The 12,225-nt window shown below is 42.4% G+C and overlaps 1 protein-coding gene and 1 pseudogene across 1 annotated transcript in view; one reads left to right on the top strand and one right to left on the bottom strand.

The window, feature by feature from the left end:
- Positions 1-12,225, top strand: part of LOC126470214 (uncharacterized) — an 83,512-nt gene that overhangs the window by 20,361 nt on the left and 50,926 nt on the right. The gene's annotated exons all lie outside the window — the stretch shown is intronic.
- On the bottom strand, positions 3,167-3,284 carry LOC126472015 (5S ribosomal RNA; annotated as a pseudogene).

The raw sequence follows: 12,225 nt of genomic DNA, 5'->3' as shown, positions 1-12,225 counted from the left end.
CTGGTGAGAACAACAAAGATCGCATTGGTCCTTTTTAGGCGAAAATAAGTTAAGATTATTTTCATCGAATACCTCGCAGAACTGTTTGTAAGCAGCTGGGATTTGTCCTCTTTTCTTGCAAAATTGTATGTATTCCCTATGTAGTTCTGATTTACTCTGCCAGTTAGGTTCCAAGTAGAGTTTTGTGGAAGAACGACGGCAGTAATGCGATTCCAGTTTCGGCAACTCTGCAAAAAATTCTGATGCTGATTGTCGTCCACCTGAAACTTTCGTTGGTCTCTTCTGCATTTGAGGCCCTTCTGCAAGCGTTCTTCCTGATGCACTAGATGCCCATGTTCTGACACTCCATTCGCCTAAGCACAAAGTATTCAGAAACATAGTCTTGCAGACAGTTTTTCTCCGTCCTTCTACTACAAAATTGTAATATAGTGTGTTAGAACGGTGAGATTTATTAGATTCTGAATTATTTCTGCGTCTTTTAACTGGAACGTAGTAGACATGGCTTCTAACAAAAATTTTTCTTTCACCCCAAGACATATCCTGCCAGAAATGATTAAATATTCGCTGTCTCTGCTCTTCTGTAATATCCTTGCAATTCCTGTTCCGATTTAAGGAAGAATGTTTACAAGTACATCGTGGTTTCATTTCCCTCCTGCTCCTGCTCATTGTTGGTCTCTTTTTGCCAAACTCGTCTTTTTGCATTCCTAAATAATCCTGTCCCCTCATACGTTTTTCTTTCTGCAAACTTTGAAGTGATTGATTGCTTTTCCTTTTACGGCGCTGCTTAGTACTCTTCACTCCCACATCAACTTCGTCATCGTCGTCTTCCTTGCTCTTGTTACTGCTATGGTCATTTTCGTTTTTATCTGGATCGTACGCATCACTACTGCCACTGGAGATATCATCCTCGCTGCTGTGTTCGAAAAGACTTTCAAACTCAGAAGTGGAATTCGCCTCTGTATTGGCTTCTTTTTCCGCATTATCTGTAGTGTAAACCATAACGTCATCAATAACATTTAAATAATTTAATCGCCCCAACTTCCAAACAAGGATCTTACTTCCAGTTACAACAATATAAACTACGGTTTACCTTCATTTTGTAGGTCTACCCTTTCTTTTGGTGTAGGACAAGGAGGAACCTGACTAGAATCTTCTTCCGGTGATTTTATACGATATGATCCGTCGGCTTGTTTCACAAGGTGAAGAGTGAATTTACTCTTTTTACCCATAGCTGAAAACAAAGTAGTTACTGTAGAATGTATAGGATTCTGTTCAGTTCTAAAATTAGACCTCCTATGTACCGAGCGCATCCTGCTTTACGCGCGATGAAAAACTCGTAAGTCAACATTGTATTTAACGAGGTCATTATTAATTCTGTATATTAAAATACAATACATAAATACCTAGAAATACTAACACGTACCTGTAGCAATAAAGCAGTGTTGGGTCTGTCAGTCAAAAACGTTACTATCACGTCAAAAAACGTTTAAATCTCGGAGTATGTGTTCGCCCTGCACACTAACAATGGCGATTATCGGAGATATGAGGTTTACAGCACAAACTACATATCGCTGGAGATGTGAGGTTTTCATTATTGCCGCTAGATGGCAACACCGTTCAACTCGAAGATGGAAAGTTTCAACAGCCTATGTGGCATAATTTTCTACATTTGGTAATGCAGTTACGTGGATTTCATTGTCAGATGGAGTTATGAGGTTTTCATTGCCTAGCGACGATATGGTATTATTTTTAGGATGACTCTTCTGGTTCAAAAAGGGGAATTTTTGGCCCTGAAACAGGTGGTTCAAGCAATATGTGGTGTAAATTTGTAAACCTCGTGTCGACCCTTGTTCAGTGGTCTGGGAATTCCGAAATTGGTCTCTAAATACATATTCTCTTTAATGTCATTTGTTGTTAACAATATCACCTTATTCCCAAGAGTTAGCAGCTGCCATGAGCTGCCACAAGACTTCTAACACCTTAGCAGTAACCCACGCACTTTCAGGTCTAAAATGAAGTTACCTCATGGTTCAGTCTTTTTATTCTGACAAGGAACTCATGGAAGAAGTAAAAAATTAAGCTAATTCCTGTGTTACGTCATTGATTATGATGATTTAAAATTATGTCTTGTCATCTACATAGGATTCATATACATTTCATTTTATCTATTATTACTCTTCTATTATACACTGAAACACCAAAGAAACTGGTATAGGCATGCATATTCAAATACAGAGATATGTTAACAGGCGGAATACGGCCCTGCAGTCGGCAGTGCTATATAAGACAAGTGTCTGGCACAGTCGTTAGATTGGTTACTGCTGGTACAGTGGCAGGTTATCAAGATTTAAGTGAGTTTGAACGTAGTGTTACAGCCGGAGCATATCTAGGATGCCTTGCAACATGCTGTTCAGAAGAGATCTCCACCCTCTCATACTCTTACGGATTTATGGACTGCCCTGCAGGATTCATGGTGTCAGTTCCCTCCAGCACTACTTCAGACGTTAGTCGAGATCATGTCACATCTTGTTGTGCATTCTCGTGGGGCCCTACATGATATCAGGCAAGTGTATCAGTTTCTTTGGTTCTTCAGTGTAATTTCATGTACTGACTCGGTCCATTACCTTGGAGACTTGCTCCTCAATTTGATCCTATGGAACATGACATATAAAATAAAATAAAAAAATACACAGGTCATTGTCGTCAGGATTAATACTTGTCATTATGTAATATGCTTGCTAGTATCCTCGGATCAGCTGAACACTAGTACCTATCTAACAAGAATTATGACTGTAGCACTACAAACAAGTTCTTACTGTGATGTTCTAAATGCAGACCAATTCTTAACAGCCATAGCATGCAGGTTTTGAAGACAGTGTAATACTATTCAGAAGAACTAGGCAATATTGTGGTGAGAATATACGCAATTTCATAAAATTACAGCTCCATAGAGAAATTAAAGCAGCACTCCGTCTTCAGGCCACAAGTGGCCCATCGGGACCATCCGACCGCCGTGTCATCCTCAGTTGAGGATGCGGATAGGAGGGGTGTGTGGTCAGCACACCGCTCTCCCGGTCGTTACGGTGGTTTTCTTTGACCGGAGCCGCTACTATTCGGTCGAGTAGCTCCTCAATTGGCATCACGAGGCTGAGTGCACCCCGAAAAATGGCAATAGCACATGGCGGCTCGGATGGTCACCCATCCAAGTGCCGGCCACGTCCGACAGCGCTTAACTTCAGTGATCTGACGGGAACCGGTGTATCCACTACGGCAAGGCCATTGCCCCATAGAGAAATTACTAGAGATTAAATTTAAAGGAAATTATAAACAGAATGGGAGAAGAAGTTGAATAAAAATCCAGGAAAAAATGTGCATATCTAGACATTACAATACTGTCAATGTGGTTACATGAAGCATATAAAAAGAAGTCAGTTCAGGAGTCAAATGTACTACCTACACTCCTGGAAATTGAAATAAGAACACCGTGAATTCATTGTCCCAGGAAGGGGAAACTTTATTGACACATTCCTGGGGTCAGATACATCACATGATCACACTGACAGAACCACAGGCACATAGACACAGGCAACAGAGCATGCACAATGTCGGCACTAGTACAGTGTATATCCACCTTTCGCAGCAATGCAGGCTGCTATTCTCCCATGGAGACGATCGTAGAGATGCTGGATGTAGTCCTGTGGAACGGCTTGCCATGCCATTTCCACCTGGCGCCTCAGTTGGACCAGCGTTCGTGCTGGACGTGCAGACCGCGTGAGACGACGCTTCATCCAGTCCCAAACATGCTCAATGGGGGACAGATCCGGAGATCTTGCTGGCCAGGGTAGTTGACTTACACCTTCTAGAGCACGTTGGGTGGCACGGGATACATGCAGACGTGCATTGTCCTGTTGGAACAGCAAGTTCCCTTGCCGGTCTAGGAATGGTAGAACGATGGGTTCGATGACGGTTTGGATGTACCGTGCACTATTCAGTGTCCCCTCGACGATCACCAGTGGTGTACGGCCAGTGTAGGAGATCGCTCCCCACACCATGATGCCGGGTGTTGGCCCTGTGTGCCTCGGTCGTATGCAGTCCTGATTGTGGCGCTCACCTGCACGGCGCCAAACACGCATACGACCATCATTGGCACCAAGACAGAAGCGACTCTCATCGCTGAAGACGACACGTCTCCATTCGTCCCTCCATTCACACCTGTCGCGACACCACTGGAGGCGGGCTGCATGATGTTGGGGCATGAGCGGAAGACGGCCTAACGGTGTGCGGGACCATAGCCCAGCTTCATGGAGACGGTTGCGAATGGTCCTCGCCGATACCCCAGGAGCAACAGTGTCCCTAATTTGCTGGGAAGTGGCAGTGCGGTCCCCTACGGCACTGCGTAGGATCCTACGGTCTTGGCGTGCATCCGTGCGTCGCTGCAGTCCGGTCCCAGGTCGACAGGCACGTGCACCTTCCGCCGACCACTGGCGACAACATCGATGTACTGTGGAGACCTCACGCCCCACGTGTTGAGTAATTCGGCGGTACGTCCACCCGGCCTCCCGCATGCCCAATATACGCCCTCGCTCAAAGTCCGTCAACTGCACATACGGTTCACGTCCACGCTGTCGCGGCATGCTACCAGTGTTAAAGACTGCGATGGAGCTCCGTATGCCACGGCAAACTGGCTGACACTGACGGCGGCGGTGCACAAATGCTGCGCAGCTAGCGCCATTCGACGGCCAACACCGCGGTTCCTAGTGTGTCCGCTGTGCCGTGCGTGTGATCATTGCTTGTACAGCCCTCTCGCAGTGTCCGGAGCAAGTATGGTGGGTCTGACACACCGGTGTCAATGTGTTCTTTTTTCCATTTCCAGGAGTGTATTTTGATTAGCTCTATGCACTGAATATGAGCACCATGACTACTGTATCAATTTAACAGTTATTAATTATTTAATAAATGATTGTATATTATTGGAAAGCTGTAAATCAAACATATGGAGACAGTATGTATTACCAACATTAGTAGAAGTCTACAGTAAAACTGGCTAAAGTCTAGGTCAGGGCGAACAGCAGTCTCGGCAGTGCTTATCTACTGCTCATAGGTTAGCAACATGTCAGTTTTGTGTAGCCAGTATAACCAATGAGAGGCAATGTGTTTCTAGTGCTGAAACTGAAACCATTGTCTTGCTGTTTTTCAATGTATTATTGAGTTTTGAGAGAGAGATTTTGTGATTGTGCTAGTGAGTGCTATAAAGTGGACTGATTTAAGTGAATTAGTTCTGCATGGTGATGTTGCCTGTTGGTACATGTTTTATGGGTTAGTTGCAGAGACATGAAACTATATTAAATGTGGTGGTGAAATGACTCTTTAAGAGTCAAAGGTTTGTGAGCATGGAATCATCTGTAAGTGCAACAAGAGCAGCCAGTTTAAGTAAATGGGTCAATGTTTTCTTAATTCAGTCGTGGAAAAAGGAAGGTGGATGAGTTTTTATTAATAATAGAGTTGCACATTTAATACCTGCCTTTTCCCACGATTTAATTCAAAAACATTGATACATCTACCTTCTCCCATGATTTAATTAAAAACATTGATCCATTTACTCAGTGCGCTCACATAGATTGACTGCGTAACAACACAGAGCAAAGAAGTATTTCACTGTTTTTTTGAATATGCCATGGATTTTTACACTGTCCTTGGTTTGCAAATACTAGCACAGTTTTAAGTATCCTTAACTCAAACAAGGAGCAATTAAATTTAAAATCCTGGTTTACAACAATGTTTCACACTTTATTCCAAATGTATTACTTTGAAACTTCTTGGCAGATTAAAACTGTGTGCCGGACCAAGACTCGAACTCAGGACCTTTACCTTTCACAGGCAAGTGCTCTACCAACTGAGCTACCCAAGCACGACTCACGCCCCGTCCTCACAGCTTTACTTCTGCCAGTACCTCGTCTCCTACCTTCCAAACTTTACAGAAGCTCTCCTGCGAACCTTGCAGAACTAGCACTCCTGAAAGAAAGGATATTGAGGAGACATGACTTAGCCACAGCCTGGGGGATGTTTCTCATTCTGGTATTACTTTGAAGTTTGAAACACATTGTCTGCCTGCTGCTGTCTCATTGGCTGCATAACACAAACAGCTGACACACCTTCTTTTGTTCCCATCATACCTCACGGCAAGTGCTGACATTCCTGCACAAAATACGTAAGTACACCACTGGCCCTATTCTAGACTTTTACCCAATAAAATCCATGATGTACATGAAGCAAACAGTCCGCCTCAATGAAAAATTATTTTTTATTGATATATACATTCTTACTTGTGTGGACCATATGGTCATGACTGTGGTGCAGTGTGGTAACATGGGACTTGGGAAATCTAAATCAGTTTAAAATCAGGTAGTGAACCCGAAAATGTGATGGCACAGTAATACGACACACATCTGAGTTGCAGGCCAGTAGCGAATATGCAGCTTCTTCTTGAACATTCTCACAGTATTAGTGTAGTGCTGTGAGCTTGGTGTGTACTGACAGCATCTATTGTACAAAAAATTGCATATGGACATTCATTTGTGAAGGGCTACCTTCACTATCCACTGTAACTGTGTCAGATAAGGCCTCCTTCGATTATTTTGTGGATTGTACAGGCAGAAGGTGATACTATGCTGAGTGGCATGTTACACTGTGTGATAAAAGAAAGTGAAGCACACAAAAAGACATGGTCAGTTAGATGTAGACACCATCATTGGGCATGTAAGTGTTTATAGAGTTGAAATTCCATGTGATGGGTACAATGGTCACAAGAGCACAATAATTTTGTTCATGTTTAGTGTTGTTTCCAGGCCTTGTGTGTATAAGGGGCATGAACAGCATCAGATGGTGAGTGGTCACCATGAAGGACATGGAGATGCCATGGACTCATGAGACAGCATTATCAGCACCTGTGAAAGTTTGAAGGGGCCTCACTGTGGGCATCCATCTGGCCTCCTTGTCGAATCATGCAGTATCTATTTTTGTGGAGCATTCAGACATGATAGTGGTCTGCTGTTGGACTGTGTGGGAACGTGAGGGCAGGAATACTCATTGTCAAGGTAATGGTCAACCACATCTGACCACTATGCGGGAGGACCGCCATATTGTGCACCAAGCACATCATAACCCCTTCACATCTTGGTGACCCACCCGAGAACAAGTAGTGGACTCCTTGCAACATTCTGTGTCATCCTGCACCATCATTCAGAAACTAACAGCAGGTGGACTAGGGACTTATTGTCCCATGTGTAGGCTGCTGTTACCACAACAACACAGATGATTGCATCTAGAGTGGTACTGTGACTGGCAAGCATGGACTGTTGATGAATGGTGTCACATTGTGTTCAGTGATGAATTGTGGTTCTGTGCTACCCTGAGTGATCACTGTCGGCGAGTGTGACTGCAACTTGGGGAGAGGTCTCATCCTTTCAGTATTTTGGAGGGGTATGGTAGTGTTACTATTGGTATCGTGATGTTGGGAGCCAATGGGCAATGGCTGGTAGTGATTGAGGGAACTCTAATGGCTCGACGGTACATCATGGACATCCTGCGTCCTTATGTGTTACCTCTCGAAACAGCATTGTGGTGCCATTTTTCAACAGGACAAGACCCAGCAACATGACATGTCCTCTCTATGAAATGTCTGTGTGATGTTGAGGTGGTCCCATGGTCAGCAAGGTTCACAGATATGTCCCTGATAGAAAATGTGGAGGACCAGCGTAGATGTCAACTCTGTCCTGGTGCCAGTATCCAGGATATCAAAGACCAGTTACAACAGTTGCGGACCAGATTGCCTCAGGAGAGGATACAATAGCTTCCTGATGCCCTTTCCAGCCAGAGTACATGTATCCAGGCAATCGGAGGTGACGTGTCATGAGTTCTTCGAAAATTTGACTCAAATGAGTTATGACTATGATGGGAGATGTTATGGGTGATATTGGAATGGTAAATTTGAAAATTTTCCTGTTGAATTGAGTGTTTGTAGGCTATTGGGAATGTTGACTAAAACTACTTATGATACTGTAACAGTAACTCAGTAAAAGACATAGCTGCTGAATTCAAATCCTTTGGCGGTGCGGATCTTCCGCATCATTCCCTACACGCCTCGGAGTAAGGGACCTCATCATCATCTTATGTACAGTCTTAGGCACAAAACCTGGCCACCAGACACCTGGCACAGAGACTAACTCTGAATCGTTCACTTAAGACAGACAATAAAATCAACGCCCCCCCCCCAGAATTCGAAGTCCGGCTGTATGCACAATCTGGCAACACTATAGGAAGCGTAAGTATCTGAATGAAGTGTTTTCTCCTTCTCAATGTGTTGCAGTGCTGTATCAGCTCATGATCTAGTAGGAAATGTCACACACATTGTAAACACAGTCGCAAGTTTGAATCCACTCCTTCCTCAATTTTTTAAACTGCGTCTTGATCATCGCTGAAGTTGTCAGTCTGATGGAACCTCAAGGATAATTTGCTTCACTTTATAACCAATCAGTAATAGCAAAACCTTCCAGAAACATTTTCTCCCTCTACAGCAGCAAACTGCCATCTGCCACTGACCACCCAACGTCAGGTGTCATCCGACAAGGTGAACATGGTGCAGCACACTTTGGACGTGTCTTTGCTCTTGCACTGGTAAGCATAAAATCGTTTATTATTTTAGATTGATTTTCTGTCTGGATTAAGTTCAATAAACTGATCGAGCACTGAGCAGTAAAGCATAGGCAGCTATGAGTGTATTTATCGGTTCTCATTTTCGTAATTGCAGTTGCGTATTGGATTTTTCATGTTTGAAACTTATGAAAATTGTTTAAGTGTTGCAAAATAGTCACAAGGGGAAAGATGACTGACATTTGTGACATATTGTTAACTTTGAATGTAATAGAATGGTGAACACAGTGAAGAGACCACAGCTTGAAACCTTTCTATTGTGTGTGGGGCAAGTGCAAGTGCCTTTGGGCAGAGCACATCGAAAATGGATTTTCTTGTTTTGAGGAAGGTCATTCTGGCATGAGTGATTTTCCACATTCAGGAAATCTCTATAACTGTTGTGTGATGAACTGTGACATTTGTATTCAATAGGCAAGGTTCAGAAATATGGTGTAGTAGTGTTGTGTGCTCTAATTCAAAGCAACAAAAATCAAAATGGTGAGTACTAGTGCATTTTTGCTTGAACGTCATCAGTTAGCTATTAGAACATTCCTATGCAATATATATATGATCAGTTAAGATGTCTTATTTTTAACCTCTTAAGGAGAAATTACGGGTTGAATCCTAACAGAAGACATATATTCGAGGAAAGGGCAGTATGAACATAATATTTTGCACCTGGTGGCTCAAAAAGTGCTGTGAACTATGAATTTATACTCAGGGGTGTGTCCATTGCAGCGGTATTTGTTGCCAACAGCTGAGGTACTTCTTGGTCGCACTACAAGAAAAATGCTTGACGACACTGCATCACATGCTACTACTATGGGATAATGTATTCTGCTGATTTCACAAACAAAACTATCCAGGAGTTTGCTTGGGAAGTTGTCGCTTATGCAGTTATTGTACTTATGTTATACCCTCAAAACTTTCCCACTCCTTTTTGAACAACCATCAAGAAAATTCCTTTCCGGACGAAAATGCATTTCAAACCTGTTTTGACGACATCTTTAACTCAGATCCAATAGGTTTCTACATCTGTTAATGAATAATTTTTCTCTGATATTTGCTGTTGTGTTCAATAAACTAATGGATAACACACATTAAAATATGCACTGTTATAATACAAATGAAGTAACACCATGATAGCCTTGTGGTGAAAGTCTGTCGTAATAAAATGTGATGTATCTGTAACATGAGTGTGCATATATCAGCATGAGTTTGTAAGATATTACTTACTTTAGTCTTAGAAAACAGCCTGTATTCACTTGCTGTCCTGTGTCATACTCAATTAGGTTTTTTTTTTTTTTTTTTTTTTTTTTTTCATCAGTCTACTGACTGGTTTGATGCGGCCCGCCACGAATTATTCAATTAGTATAAAAGTGCAATAGCATTTTATACATGAAGTTATATTGGCAAATGCAGAAAGAGGCATTATCAGTTGTGCAGTGTCATAAGTATTTCATCTATATGCAAGGGACTTAGATGACTTTTGATATAGAAGTTTTCTTAAGATTTCCTTATTGATTTTTGAAGAGCTAGCAAAGAGCTACGGCAGTCGTTATCCCCTCATTGCCACAGTGGTGGCTATGACTGATAAATCACAACATAAAAGATGAGATTAGGTACATTTTCCTTGAAAAACAAGTTTCTTGAACTCAGAACCATAAATTGATAACCTTAGGTCACACCTTAAGTAAAAATCACTTGTATTGTACAGTGGAAATTACACAACGAATCAAGTAAATTTAACAGGGTAATTCAACATTGTTGTCAAGATTTTGTTATACTACCACCAGGAAGAATACCAGTCAATGTATTTGTTCAATGGGCTAGAAAGTGACTACAGCTTACAATTCAAAGAAGAGACTGCCAAGGGCCAGAATATCCAAAGTATGTCAGTGAATCTTATTCACATTTCTGTGACTAGTTTTAGGGATTAGAGCATTGTTACTAGTAATAATCTTATGCATCAACTGCAAACCAAACATCATAAATCAGTAAGTCACAATAATCAGTGTTTTTTTCTGTCTTAAGTATACTGAAAACTAAAAAGCTGAGGCAATTTACATTTTTGGAGCTTTTCCAGTAGTTGTACTGTGAATGTTAGAAGTAGGCAATGCATCTTTCTTTATAGTTATAGGTGTAGAAAATATTTTTCTTCACTGCCATTGGCATTATCCGCAAAAGAGATGCACACAGATGAACAGAGAACAACACAGTATTGATTGTAAAAGTGAGTATCCACAGGCAGGCTTCATAAGATACGAATAACATTAAGTTCAAAATCAAGAAAGGCTGCTGTGCAGAGAACGTAAACAATTACTGAAAAAATTCAGTTCCAGCTTCTGTTAACACAAAAGGAGTAGCAGTTGTTATCAGAACTTCAAACAAGGAACACAAAACAATGATAATAATGTGCAGAATAAGTCATGCTTAAGCAAAACTGTCATCCAGTCTATTAATACTGAAAGAATGTCAAGTATACTGTACTCGCTATGGTTGCAAGACACCCACTGTTGATGCATTGTCAGTGAAAGCAAAAGGGGCATACATTGAAGATGTTTTCAATGTGTCATACACTTAAAACAGCGAGAACCCAAAATAACAACAGGTTCCCCAAGCTGAGTGTTGTGCTGAGATTCTATGCAGCACCTGTGCAGTGTGTTGTTAATTTATGTCCTGAAATTTTCATATGAACAATGCGTCTAGGCTACCACAATGTTCATATGAAGATTATTGGATTATAATGCCATGACAGAGATGGGCATACGGCTATAGAATAACAAATTTGGTACACTTACTGCTTGCTACATGAGAATCATCCCTGTGCAGTTAGAGCCTCCTAGCTCCCATAGGAGCAGAGATATGGGTGATAAAGCATTTTTCAACCCTTGGCATGTAGGCTGCCCTGTGTGACAGGCATGTTGTGCTTGTAGTATAAGCATGTCTTGCAGGGGTATACGTGCAGATGGGCAAAGAGTGGAGGGAGGAGGTGGATAGTGAGAGAGATGGGAGGAAGAGGTGGACAGGAAAAGGGGGAGGAAGTGCTGGACAGAGAGGGAGGGAGAAGGACAGTATGGACAGCTAGAGAGCAGGGAGGATGAGAAGGACAGAGAGAGTGAGGAGAAGGAGATGAACATAGAAAGAGTGGGAGGAGGAAATGCACAGAGATAGATGGGAGAGGGAGAGTGAGAGTGGGCCTGCGAGACTAATGTGGTGGAGATGTGAAGGGGTTAGATCTTGTAGCTCCTGTAGGAATGAAGATACCAGTAAAAAGGTCACTGACATTTAGGCCACCATGCCCCACAGACATGATGTGCAGGTAGTATCAGCATGTATGGCAGGGCCTATGCAAGCGACTGGGCATGGCTGACAGAAGGGGGAGGAGAGGATGGACAGAAAGAAAGGAAGGATGACCTTGAAAGGACAGGGGGGTGGTGGTGGTGGTAGTCTGAGATGGGTGGAGGAGGAGGTGGATATAGAGAGTGGGTTGGAGGACAAGAAAAGATACATGGGGGAGCATGCAGACAGAGACAG

Source organism: Schistocerca serialis, chromosome 3 (genome assembly GCF_023864345.2).
Source record: "Schistocerca serialis cubense isolate TAMUIC-IGC-003099 chromosome 3, iqSchSeri2.2, whole genome shotgun sequence".
NCBI classification, from domain to species: Eukaryota; Metazoa; Arthropoda; class Insecta; order Orthoptera; family Acrididae; genus Schistocerca; species Schistocerca serialis.
Note: the sequence above shows the minus strand (reverse complement) of the source record. Positions and strands in the feature narration are given on the sequence as shown.